Source organism: Myxocyprinus asiaticus, chromosome 23 (assembly GCF_019703515.2).
Source record: "Myxocyprinus asiaticus isolate MX2 ecotype Aquarium Trade chromosome 23, UBuf_Myxa_2, whole genome shotgun sequence".
In the NCBI taxonomy this organism is placed as follows: Eukaryota; Metazoa; Chordata; class Actinopteri; order Cypriniformes; family Catostomidae; genus Myxocyprinus; species Myxocyprinus asiaticus.
Genome location: NC_059366.1, coordinates 8,301,760 through 8,315,056, shown reverse-complemented (window position 1 = coordinate 8,315,056; position 13,297 = coordinate 8,301,760). Strand labels below are relative to the sequence as shown.

The window sequence follows — 13,297 nt, the reverse complement described above, 5'->3', positions numbered from 1 at the left end:
AAAGTAACAATGTTTTTTTTTTATTTTTATTATTATTATTTTTTACATTACGGTAATGCAAATTTGGAGAGAAAATAATGTCACATGAAAAACATTTTACTGGTCCTATAAATAGACTATTTTCTTTATGCAAAATATATTTTCTTAATTCTTTTTCAATGTTCTGGTAAAATGTGACCTCGTTTTTGAGAGGTTTTGTGAAACTCATCCATAAATCTATTTAGAACAAATATTTTAAACTATGTTTGATGGCTTCAGTGTCATCACTGCTCTTGACTTACTTGCTGTCTGCCTGTTATTTATGGTCAGTAGCCAAAGAAAATATGCTAAACTCAGAAAGTGAGTGGGCAAGTGGAAAATGAAGGATGCACATAAAAGGGGCACCCTGCTTAAACCAGTTGATGACAATGCTGCAACCCAAGTGGAAAGAGCCGCAAAATCGATGATGCCTGCTGCAGTGTGAGCTGCCATGCGTGCAAAGAGTGAAAAAGTGAGCGTGTATGACTTGCGCTGAAAAGGCATGTGTGTGACGTGCTGTGAATAGAGTCCTCCACCAGCCCAGTGCTGAGTATAGGATGAAATGCAAGTCCCAGTGACTGCTGTTATTGATTCCAGTCAACAAATGAGTCCATGTAATCCGTCTGCCTTTGTTCCGTTCACTTGGCCGAGCGCTCTCATTAACCCCCCGTGAACGGTCAACCTGTCAGCAGGTTGGCTCTCCAACCGCCTGACCTCTGACTCTGGCTCATTCTTGGACAAATTAAATCTCACAAATTACAAATCTGGGCCTGCAGCGCACCCTGCGCCGCATACTGGCCCTTGCCCATTAGGCAGGGCAGGCAGAAAGCCTTGTCAGTGGCACTCGCCGGACCTCTGGGTGTTTTAACGTTCATGCCTCCTGACAGCAGGCAGAGCTCCCTGAAAACAAACGCCTTGGCTGGGGAACGTGGCGGCTTGATCGACTCTGACACTGTTGCTTTGTAACAGGACTTCAAGCATGTGCACTCTGTTTGTTTATGGCCACATGGAGAATATCACTGCAGAGAGAATGCATACCAAAGAAAAAAGTTTGAAAGTGAAAGCTTTTGCAGACTGTAGGATTTTCCTCACACAACTAATTAACTTAGTGCTGCTTGCTAAGGCATTACTCACCCTGCACCCTTTTTGAGGACTTAAATGATACCTCAAATCTTGCAGATTGTTGAGGAGAGGTGTGCTATTACTTTTGTAACCCATCAATCTTGTGTGGGTTTTTATTTTTTTTTATTTTAATTTTTTTTTCACCTGGCGAACAAAAAAAGCCCTTTGACTTACGTTAACCCCAGTGGTGTAGTCCTACCAAAAAAAGTGGTTTACTATTACCGTCCATGATAATTTACAATTATTTTAAAAGTATCTTAATGTTTCATCATTACAGGGACATGTTAAAGATTGTATTAGTCATACTGGTCAAGCTACATTACTAAAAAATTCAGATGTACATCCTTCTCACGCACCTTACAGTCTAGCTGATCCCACAAAAGCACAATGGGGTTAAGATCCATAACACTCTTTTCCAATTATCTGTTGTCCAATGTCTGTGTTTCTTTGCCCACTCTAACCTTTTCTTTTTGTTTTGCTGTTTCAAAAGTGGCTTTTTCTTTGCAATTCTTCCCATAAGGCCTGCACCCCTGAGTCTTCTCTTTATTGTTGTACATGAAACTGGTGTTGAGCGGGTAGAATTCAATGAAGCTGTCAGCTGAGGACATGTGAGGTGTCTATTTCTCAACTAGAGACTCTGATGTACTTATCCTCTTGTTTAGTTGTACATCTGGCCTTCCACATCTCTTTCTGTCCTTGTTAGAGCCAGTTGTCCTTTGTCTTTGAAGACTGTAATGTACACCTTTGTAGGAAATCTTCAGTTTTTTTGGCAATTTCATGCATTGTATAGCCTTCATTCCTCAAAACAATGACTTGACTGAGTTTCTAGAGAAAGCTGTTTTTTTTTTTTTTTGCCTATTTTTTTTTAACCTAATATTGACCTTAAGACATGCCAGTCTATTGCATAGTGTGGCAACTCAAAAACAAACACAAAGACAATGTTAAGCTTCATTTAACGAACCAAACAGTGTTTGATATTATGACAAGTGATTTTCTCGTACCAAATTAGCAATTTAGCATGATTACTCAAGGATAAGGTGTTGGAGTGATGGCTGCTGGAAATGGGGCCTGTCTAGATTTGATCAAAAATAACTTTTTTCAAATAGTGATGGTGCTGTTTTTTACATCAGTAATGTCCTGACTATACTTTGTGATCAGTTGAATACCACTTTGGTGAACTAAAGTACCAGTTTCTTTCTGAAACAGCTAAATCTGTACATTATTCCAAACTTTTGGCCACCAGTATATTGAAGTTTTAAAAATACATTAATGTCCCACATATCTTCCCAATGTTATGCTAGATAACATATGACTAACACCACAAAATAAAGGACAACATACATAAAACAAAAAATTAACAAACTTCAAATAAAATAAATAAATAAAATAAAAATTGCAGAATGGCTGATGTCCACCTTCAGTGTGTGTTGTCATTTCATTACATTTATCTTCAACAAAAGGTCATAGTATCAAGACATAACAGGGTGGACAATAAATCAAGGAACACACAAAAAAACTCCACTATCAGTGTTACAATTACACATTTATCACAAACTAATACATTTAGTGAGAGAATGTAACACAAAACTCATAACTGTATGGGGGGAGAAAATAGAAATCCAATGATTTAGCACTTATTTTTGTCAAAGATATTTGACGTGCAGTTCTGGGGACATGAGGAAATTACAGTTATTTAAAACTTTTAAGCCCACAAAAGTGTGTAACATTATAAATAGTCTTTATTCTTTTTAACAAGCCTATTAAAATTGTAATCTGTTGAAATTAAACAATATAAATGCCACAAACAATTGTAATGGGGACTTAAATGTCACCGAATTGTAAAATTACCCATTTTATACAGTCGCTCCTTCACACTGAAAAACAGCACAGACGGACGAAATTTTTTATTTCTTTTTGGATTATTGTTGTTGTATTGGCAGTACAAGGGAAATGAAAGCAAATCACTAAATGTTTTTAATTAAAAGTGCTGCACTCCCCCGCCCCTTCTCTCTTCCAGAAAAGCTCTGACAAATGCAATAAAATGTAATGGCATGTCATGAAACATGCGTTGATTGTTATTTATCTCCTCCAGCCACTTCTTTCAAGTGTAGCGTCCATGTAAAGAAACAGCTGATATCTCACATAACTCACGTGAAAGGTGTGTGTGTGTTCATTTCTCTTGATTTGTGAAACTTTCTCAGCAGTTTGTGTGTGTCACTTCTGGATTTCATATGGAACACATTTTTTTCCCCCTCAATTAGGGGACGATTCCTTATTTTACGGGACGATTGGCAACATTTGGAAACTGCAACGGACAGTCGGGACAGCTGAGAGGATTATTGGTGCCCCTCTGCCCACCCTTCAAGACCTATACATCTCCAGAGTGAGGAAACGTGCAAGTAGAATCCCTCTGGACCCCACACACCCTGCCCACTCCCTCTTTGAACTGTTGCCCTCTGGCCGGCGCTACAGAGCACTGAGCGCCAGGACATCCAGGTAGTTTTTACCCTCAGGCCATTTTCCTCATGAACAATTAAACTGCCTCAGGACTCCCCCATACTGCAATAATGTAAATACATATCTCATGTACATATGTAAATTCACATATTTAATTAAATAACTGTACATACCCCTACCTTGCACATACATTACCACTTGCACATGTACATACACCATTCTGTTATATATCCTATTATTTGTATGTCTATTTATACTCTTACCTTGTTTTATATTCTGTCTCACTGTAATGTTCTGTGTGCACTTGTTTCTCCTATCACCAAAAATAATTCCTTGTATGTGTGAGAACACATGGCAATAAAGCTCATTCTGATTCTAATTCTGATATATTTAGCTAATTAATTGTACCTGATACTGCTTCAGCATGAGAGTGTCTCTCTCTCCATAGATATACAGGTGCATCTCTATAAATTAGAATGTCATGGAAAAGTTCATTTATTTCAGTAATTCAACTCAAATTGTGAAACTCGTGTATTAAATAAATTCAATGCACACAGTCTGAAGTAGTTTAAGTCTTTGGTTCTTTTAATTGTGATGATTTTGGCTCACATTTAACAAAAACCCACCAATTCACTATCTCAAAAAATTAGAATATGGTGACATGCCAATCAGCTAATCAACTCAAAACACCTGCAAAGGTTTCCTGAGCCTTCAAAATGGTCTCTCAGTTTGGTTCACTAGGCTACACAATCATGGGGAAGACTGCTGATCTGACAGTTGTCCAGAAGACAATCATTGACACCCTTCACAAGGAGGGTAAGCCACAAACATTCATTGCTAAAGAAGCTGGCTGTTCACAGAGTGCTGTATCCAAGTATGTTAACAGAAAGTTGAGTGGAAGGAAAAAGTGTGGAAGAAAAAGATGCACAACCAACCGAGAGAACCACAGCCTTATGATTGTCAAGCAAAATCGATTCAAGAATTTGGGTGAACTTCACAAGGAATGGACTGAGGCTGGGGTCAAGGCATCAAGAGCCACCACACACAGACATGTCAAGGAATTTGGCTACAGTTGTCATATTCCTCTTGTCAAGCCACTCCTGAACCACAGACAACGTCAGAGGTGTCTTACCTGGGCTAAGGAGAAGAAGAACTGGACTGTTGCCCAGTGTTCCAAAGTCCTCTTTTCAGATGAGAGCATGTTTTGTATTTCATTTGGAATCCAAGGTCCTAGAGTCTGGAGGAAGGGTGGAGAAGCTTATAGCCCAAGTTGCTTGAAGTCCAGTGTTAAGTTTCCACAGTCTGTGATGATTTGGGGTGCAATGTCATCTGCTGGTGTTGGTCCATTTTGTTTTTTGAAAACCAAAGTCACTGCACCCGTTTACCAAGAAATTTTGGAGCACTTCAGGCTTCCTTCTGCTGACCAGCTTTTTAAAGATGCTGATTTCATTTTCCAGCAGGATTTGGCACCTGCCCACACTGCCAAAAGCACCAAAAGTTGGTTAAATGACCATGGTGTTGGTGTGCTTGACTGGCCAGCAAACTCACCAGACCTAAACCCCATAGAGAATCTATGGGGTATTGTCAAGAGGAAAATGAGAAACAAGAGACCAAAAAATGCAGATGAGCTGAAGGCCACTGTCAAAGAAACCTGGGCTTCATACCACCTCAGCAGTGCCACAAACTGATCACCTCCATGCCACGCCGAATTGAGGCAGTAATTAAAGCAAAAGGAGCCCCTACCAAGTACTGAGTACATATACAGTAAATGAACATACTTTCCAGAAGGCCAACAATTCACTAAAAATGTTTTTTTTATTGGTCTTATGATGTATTCTAATTTTTTGAGATAGTGATTTGGTGGGTTTTTGTTAAATGTGAGCCAAAATCATCACAATTAAAAGAACCAAAGACTTAAACTACTTCAGTCTGTGTGCACTGAATTTATTTAATACACGAGTTTCACAATTTGAGTTGAATTACTGAAATAAATGAACTTTTCCATGACATTCTAATTTATTGAGATGCACCTGTATATCTACAGGATGTCTCTCTCTCTCTCTCTCTCTCTCTCTCTCTCTCTGTCCACTCACTGATGGCTGTGACAACAGTTGTCAGGGACAGGGAATGTTAGAATTCAAGTGATAATGCACCAATTACAATGAAGAATCGGCAGCTTCACAAAACAACATCCAATACGGTTAAAGGGAAACTAAAATGACAGAAGATTATGTACTTCTGATGCAGCAAAACAAGTGGGCATACCGAGGGTATGCGCAAATATTGATCATTAGAAATTATTATTCGCAAACAGTCCTGGAAAAAAGTAAGCATATGGCATATACATGCGTATGGCCCCGACTACACTGGTTAACCCTGTATTCATATAAATGACTATTATACCATGTCAATGTTCTTTAAGTGAAGGTGAATTATCAGTATCCACATGCATGTATACATATATATTATAAATGCTATTTGTTATTGAAGGTGGCCCTTCGAAGCAACATGGAAGTAAACTATAGCAAGTACAACACATGAACCTCATGATATGGCTGTTGCCATTTGGGTGTACTGCTGAAATTCTGTTCATTTATTTAGACTCAATAAGTGCCTGAGAAAATACATATGTAATATATGTGTTATGTTGCGTTTCATAACATTTCAGAGTAAAAGTAATGTCTCCAATATATCATTTTTGCATCATCTCTTTCATATATGAAACATCCGAATATAACAGAAAATAGTCTATTCTATAACTGGTCTATTCTATTCTAATTGTCTTGAAAATGCTTTGAAAATTTTACACTACCCGAGCATTCTCCATTTTTGAGATGTCTGTGCCAGTTCGCTAAAGACCCAAGATATGTAAAAATGTTTGGAGAAACAACCATCAGTTTAAGGGTTAAAGGAGGCACTCCAGCCATTTCTAGGGACCAGAATATTATACAGACTTGGGGCTGGGCTATTGAATTGCACCAATAAGCAATTATTGGCCAGAACACCCTAGCAACAGCTTCTCAACGCCCTGGCAACCATTCAGCAGACTAGCATTGTCGTGGCGAGTTTTCTTCAGAAAATGTAAAAATTATATTTTCCCTCTTTATCACAATGCATTCTTGGAAAATGTTTCTGTCTAGCACCTAAACAAAAGATGACATATCAAAAGAGAAGACATACATTGTGTTTGAGTGTAAAATGAGCCCCACTTAAGTGTTGATCATCTAATCCATACACAAATCAATCGTTTTGTTTTCACTGTTTCTGGCACTCCAGGGAGGAAGCAGGCAGAGTTTCCTGCTGCAGTAACACTGGTTGTCTGCTATCACTTCTCAGCATAACCCATCTTAATCAGCAACTCTCTGTTATTCTACCACATGAGGAAGCATTGCTGTTTGCCTGGAAGGTTGTTCTGTCACCCTGCAAGAGTGAACACATTTGCACTATAATAATGTAATTTAGCTGATAATATGTAACTGACATACTGTGTGGCTATGTGGTTTTATCTCTTTAAGTCTTTCTCTTAGGCTAATATGTTTGTTCGAGCAGCCCAACACAGCAATATTGGCTCAACCAATGATGTGAGTTTGGGGCGGGACTATCTGTTTGTTGTTTGAAACAGCTATTCATTTTTCAATACAGTTTGGTGATGCTAGTGACACAGAAAATAAACATTTCAGAGGTCCCAGAGTTTTTGTCCACTGGATTTATATATATACATACACACACACAAACACACACACATATATACAGTATATATATATATATATATATATATATATATATATATATATATATATATATATATATATATATATATATATATATAGTACCGCGGGGAGCGTGGTGTTTCATAGCACAGCACGGACTTTAGCCTCCACCTCCCAGGATACCATGCCAACCATTCGAGTGGCAGGTAGGATTTATCCAGTAGAACGGTGGAGGTCTCAGTTTCGAAACATCGAGACAATGAGTTGGACTTGACGTTTTTAGAGCCCGGCGATACGAAAGGGTAAAATTAAAATGAGTGAAAAATAATGCCCAGCGAGCCTGTCTAGAGTTGAGATGTTTTGCGCTATGGATGTACTCTAGGTTCTTATGTTCAGTCCAAACCACGAAAGGTACCCCTGAACCCTCTAACCAATGATGACACTCGCCCAAGGCAAACTGGACAGCCAGCAATTCTCGGTTACCGATGTCGTAGTTCCATTCTGCTGGTGTTAAGCGGTGCAAAAAAAAAGCACACAGAATCATATTTCTGTCAAAAGGAAGAGCGCTGTGACTGGACCACTCCAACACCAACCTCAGATGCATCCACCTCCGCCTCCACCATGAACTGACTTGCAGGGTCGGGAGTTACCAGAATGTGTGCAGTAGAAAACCGCTCCTTTAATTTAGAAAACACAGCCTCAGCCCACAGGGACCAATAAAAGTCAGTGCGGGTGGAGGTGAGATCCATCAGAGGTGCGGCGAGTTGGCTGTAATTTCTAATAAACCTCCGATAAAAGTTAGCGAACCCCAGAAACCTCTGCAATGCCTTGTGAGAATCTGGGGTTGGCCAATCGGAGATGGCTCTGACCTTAGCAAGGTCCATGCGTACTCCCTCGGACGAAATGATGAACCCCTGGAGTGGAACTGACTGTGCATGAAAAGCGCACTTCTCCGCCTTGGCGAACAGCTGACTCTCTAGCACCTGCCTGACATCCTGAATATGGTCCTGGATATTCTAGGAGAATATCAGAATATCATCAAGATAAACAAACACAAAACGATCTACCATGTCTCTAAGCACGTCATTTATGAGCCCCTGGAAGACGGTTGGGGCGTCAACCAGTCCAAATGGCATAACCAAATATTCAAAGTGCCCCCTATGGGAGTTAAAAGCCGTCTTCCACTCATCCCCCTTCCTAATTCAGACAAGGTGATAAGCATTGCGTAGGTCCAACTTCGTAAAGACGGACACTCCCTGCAAGAGTTCGAAAGCTGAGGAAATCAATGGCAAAGGATAGCGATTCTTCACCATGATGTCATTCAGCCCCCAATAATCTATACAGGGTCTAAGCAAGCCATTCTTCTCCACGAAGAAGAACCCTGCCCTTGCCGGCAATGAGGAAGGGTGGGTGAGACCGGCTGCCAGAGTATCATTGATATACCTGTTCATGTCCTCCCTCTCTGGAGTAGAGAGTGAATACAGCCGTCCCCAAGGAGGCGAGGTGCCAGGAAGCAATTCAATCGCACAGTCGTATGTCTACTGTGTGTTTGTCTCTCTCCCGAACTGGCGCCTCTGGCTCCCGGTTGATTAGGACAATTCAGCGCTGGGTGTGCATCCTCACGGCCCGGCCACGGCCTCCTCTTCATCACAGACAGCTGCTCCAAATGATTACCGGAGACAAAGTTGACTGGCTTGGTGGACTGGGTGATGACAGACAGGGGTGTGCCACTGAGGGTGTGGGCAGTGATAGGTTCATCCAACTGGACTATGGGAAGCTGCCATTTGGAAGCCAAGTTGATGTCCATAAAGTTCCCTTTGGATTTGGAATCCACCAGGGCTGAGACCGTGTGACAGCCATACTGTAGCCGGGCCGGGATAAGTGTACGAAGTCCGGGGGCTTTGTCCAAAGGTGTTGCGTTCACCAGTAACCCCCTTCCTATTGATGATCGGTGTCTTTTACCAGACAGGAAGCAGAGAAGTGGCCAGACTGGGCACAATGAAAGCATAGTCCATTAATGAGGCATTACTGCTTCACCTTATGTGAAATCTTGGTTCTCCTGACTTGCATAGGCTCAGTGTTGGGGCGTGATTCTGGTGACTTGGCCAAAGTAGTGGAATGGAGGGAATGGCCAGCCACCCGAGGAGGTGGAGAGTGGCGTCGACAGCAGCTAAGGTGTAGGGCCAGGCGTTGGTCAACACAGATAGCCAGATCCACCAAATCATTGAAACGTGGAGGCAGACCCAAAGGATAGATTTCATCCTGGATATCGTTGGAAAGCCCATGCAGAAACCGGTCCCACATGGCATGGTGGTTCCACTCACAAGAAGCAGCCAGGGTGCGAAACTCGATCGCATAATCTGAGACTCATCGATCTCCTTGAGACAGTCCAGATAAGACCCTCGCCGCCTCCTGACCATGAGCCGAGTGATCAAAAACTCAGCAGAGCTCTGTGGAGAAAGCATGAAAAGAGGCGAAAACAAGGATGGCTGTTGTCCCACATGGCAGTCCCCCAGTGTGATTACACATGCCACCTTCATAGTCTCCGACGGGAAAACAGAGGACTGTAATGTGAAGAACAGGGAACATTGTGAAAGGAATGCGCTACAGAATCCTGCCTCACCTGAATAAGGGGTTGGAGGAGGGATACGAGCCTCTGAATGCCCAAGGACATGGGGAACCGCCAGAGCCGGCGAGGGTGCTTCCTGAGAGGGACCAGCATTGGGAAATGGGTGGAGTTGTTGAACAACCGTGGTGAGCTCAGTGAGCTGCGACGCTATCATCTCCAGAGCCCAATTAGATGTGGAGATTTGATCCTGCTGATGTCCCAGCAGGGCTCCCTGCTGAGAGAGGGCAGAGCGAAGAGTAGATTCCTCCGCTGGGTCTATACTAGGTTAGATTATTCTGTCAATCAGAGCGAGACAAAGGCACCCAAAAGCAGAGGAACAGTTTAAAGGATTTATTTACAATATATGATAATGTTAACTATGCTGGCAAAGACTGGAGATCCCGGTACCGGCTGCAGTAGAGGGAAGGAGTCTTGTAAATGAGTGTGTGCCATAATCGCACAATGGGCAGATCTGTGAAGAGTGTGTTTGTAGACGAGTAGTGAGGTGTAAAGAATAACGCTCAGTAGATTTGGAGGTAATCACATTCACGACACACAGGCAGAGACGAGGAATCTTCCGTTGAAGATTCGTGAGCACAGAGAACAAGCGTACAGCAAGCTGGAAGGTTGAAGACCACTCCCTACATGCAGGCAGAGACAGGCAACCAAACAGATACACAAGACAGGACCAACTAGGCAGAGAGAGTGAGGTAAATTACTTCACATCAAACAATAATCTAGCAAAGATACTGAGACCACGAAGGGTTTAAGTAAGGAGTGAATTAGGAGAACCAGGTGTTGCTAGCACACTAATTAGTTGCATTATCAGCATTCCCCTGGGAACAATCAATGTTCCCATGGAAACACTGATCATGCATGCCAGCTTCACCTGCAAAACATGAGGGAGAGAAAATAACAAAACACAGAATAAACCGACAAACTCACCGGAGCCGTGACATTTAGGATATACCTTAGGCATAGAGAAAGGTTTTCTCAGTTAATTCTGATTATTTTTGTTTCACTACGGGTTACATTACAATTACAATAAACATGCAGGTATAAAAGTTCTTGGTGAAAATCTGTAAATACATGTCATTGTTTTAATCTGTTTGATTGTGTCCCGTGTAAGTATATGTTTTCACAGTGAAGTCTGTACGGAGGAGTATGACTTGGACCCTGACCCCCTTTTTCTCTCTCCCTCTCCCTCTGAGCGGTCTCCTCTCATTCTATTCATATTTAGATGAAAGCAGGCCTTCTCTGTCTGCCTATTTACATACTTGAGGAGTGAGAGGCTCAGGGTTGCCATCACTGCTGGGGAGGGGGTTACGGATGAGAAAATGCCAGCACAGGCCAGCAGTTACCAGGGCAGTGCAATACTAGTCATCCCATTATGGGGCGGTGCTCACCATCTGTTCGCTGCAATGCTGGAGCAGCCTGTAGACTTCTGGATTAGACTACATCAGGCAGTCTGGAGTCTCACTTTTCCTTTCCATAGTCAGATACATACAGAGGGTGGTGAGGATGAGATACCTGGAAACCAAGAGGAAACCCCATTTTTAGACAAGATAGCTGATCAATTTATGCATTTTGGACTTTTTTTTTCAACCTGGTTAATCAGAATGATTAAGAGTTGTATTAACATATTTTGGGTTTTACTGTGATATTACTATGATTTTACTATGAAAATAATTGTTAAAATATGGTTACTGTTTTAAACCATGGTAAATATTGTGGTTATGGTTTTATTACAAATACCATAGCTGAACTATAATTACTGTCAGTGTAGCCTTTTGGAGGCCCTAAGTAAAACTTTGTGTCTTAAAGTACTCTTTGAGCAGTTTCATTAAAAATATCATTGAAAATCAAAATGATATAAACTGCCTTAAAAATAGTACATAACTTCATGCTGTCTCATTTCACATTCCTGGCTGGTTTTTCTCCTGTTTTTCTGCTCCTGATGGATGGTAGCTTCAAACCATAGCCATGTCTACTTCTTCGTGATGTATCATTACCTGGACTACTGTAAACATCTTTGACAGCATGGGGGCCCCCTGGCAGATCGGGGCAACTTGCGTAGTTTGCGTATAGGAAGGACCAGCACTGGTTACTTTAGTAAAACCATGGTAAATTTTGTGTTTCCTTTGGTTTTACTACAAATAATCCTACAATAGTTCAACTCTGGCTACTGAGTAAGGAACGGATAAAGGTAATGCAAGGGAAAGCAAAATTCTGTAAAATCCCATAATTCACTGCAACCAGAAAACATCTATCCAAGATGGCAGACGAAGTGAGAGAAACGTTACTTACAAATGTAATTTGTTCAATTAAAAAAAAAAAAAAAAGTGTTTATAAACATAGTTAATAAATAGTTAATAATAGTTATGAAATAGACTGTTACCCAATATTTGTGTGTGCTATGTATTTTTATGCTTAGTAGAGTATTGTGTTGTTAGCTTAGCAGCATTGCTAACACTTAAACTCTACTGGAATCAACAGTGAGTTAAGACTCATATGTGCTTTGCATGAGGAAAGCTATATGTGTGGCACTTGGAGTTGCTGCCTAAGTAGAGCATTCCAAATCAGTTACTTTTAAGGCTCCTTAGAAGGCAGCAATCTTTATAGGCAATAAACAGCAAAGCTGGTTTGGAATAGAGCCTTTCTGTCTGAACTTGGGATCGGTTGATTTTTTGTGACTAAGTGTCCCCCACCCCCCTCATCCTCTTGTTATGCATCGTTCCACTCAGATATTTATTCATAAGCACAAAGAATTCAAACAAAGTCTGTGTAAAGACAATCACAGCAAGATGTTGCTATATGGCCATTTTCAGTAAACACAAAGCTCTCACTTCCAACTGATTCATGCAAGTGTTGTGCAAGAGCCAGTTTGCTGGGCTTCCCTCCTTTGTTCCTCATCCTAAAGAATTGTTATTCATTGTCCTGAAAGTTAGAAACCTCAACTTACCCCATCTGCCATTGAAAATGATTATCATGTGAAGAAAGCAGAGCACTCAGGGTTTGTGCTCATTAATCAGGCGTCAGTCCACTTGACCATTCCCACACATCAGGCTTGATGCTGTCTCAAAAGAGTTTTGTGCTACTAGCTACTCCCCTCTTTACAGCCAATCAGAAACCACAGAAGAATTACTGCTTGTTTGGAGCAGAAAAGTCAAAGGGAGAAAGGACTAAGAGCTAATAACTGATAGAGTGGTTTATTTGCATGTGCTAACTGCGTTGTTTTAGCACCAGATTCAATAAAGGAATTATGTGGTTTTAGGTAGCGGTACAAACATGCCCCCAAAATTTAGTGCATGACGCAATATGTATGACACAATTCCTGCTCTTTCAGACTGGTTCTTCTACAGTAGCTTGTGGAGTATGAAGC

At 41.2% G+C, this 13,297-nt stretch overlaps 1 long non-coding RNA gene across 1 annotated transcript; it reads right to left on the bottom strand.

Annotated features, from left to right (window-relative positions):
* Positions 1-6,170: 6,170 nt before the first annotated feature.
* Positions 6,171-13,092, bottom strand: LOC127413951 (uncharacterized). The gene is made up of 3 exons (XR_007892715.1): positions 12,878-13,092; positions 11,322-11,445; positions 6,171-7,017 (listed from the first exon to the last, which is right to left on the bottom strand). It is a non-coding gene; the product is annotated as an uncharacterized LOC127413951 (long non-coding RNA).
* Positions 13,093-13,297: the final 205 nt, after the last annotated feature.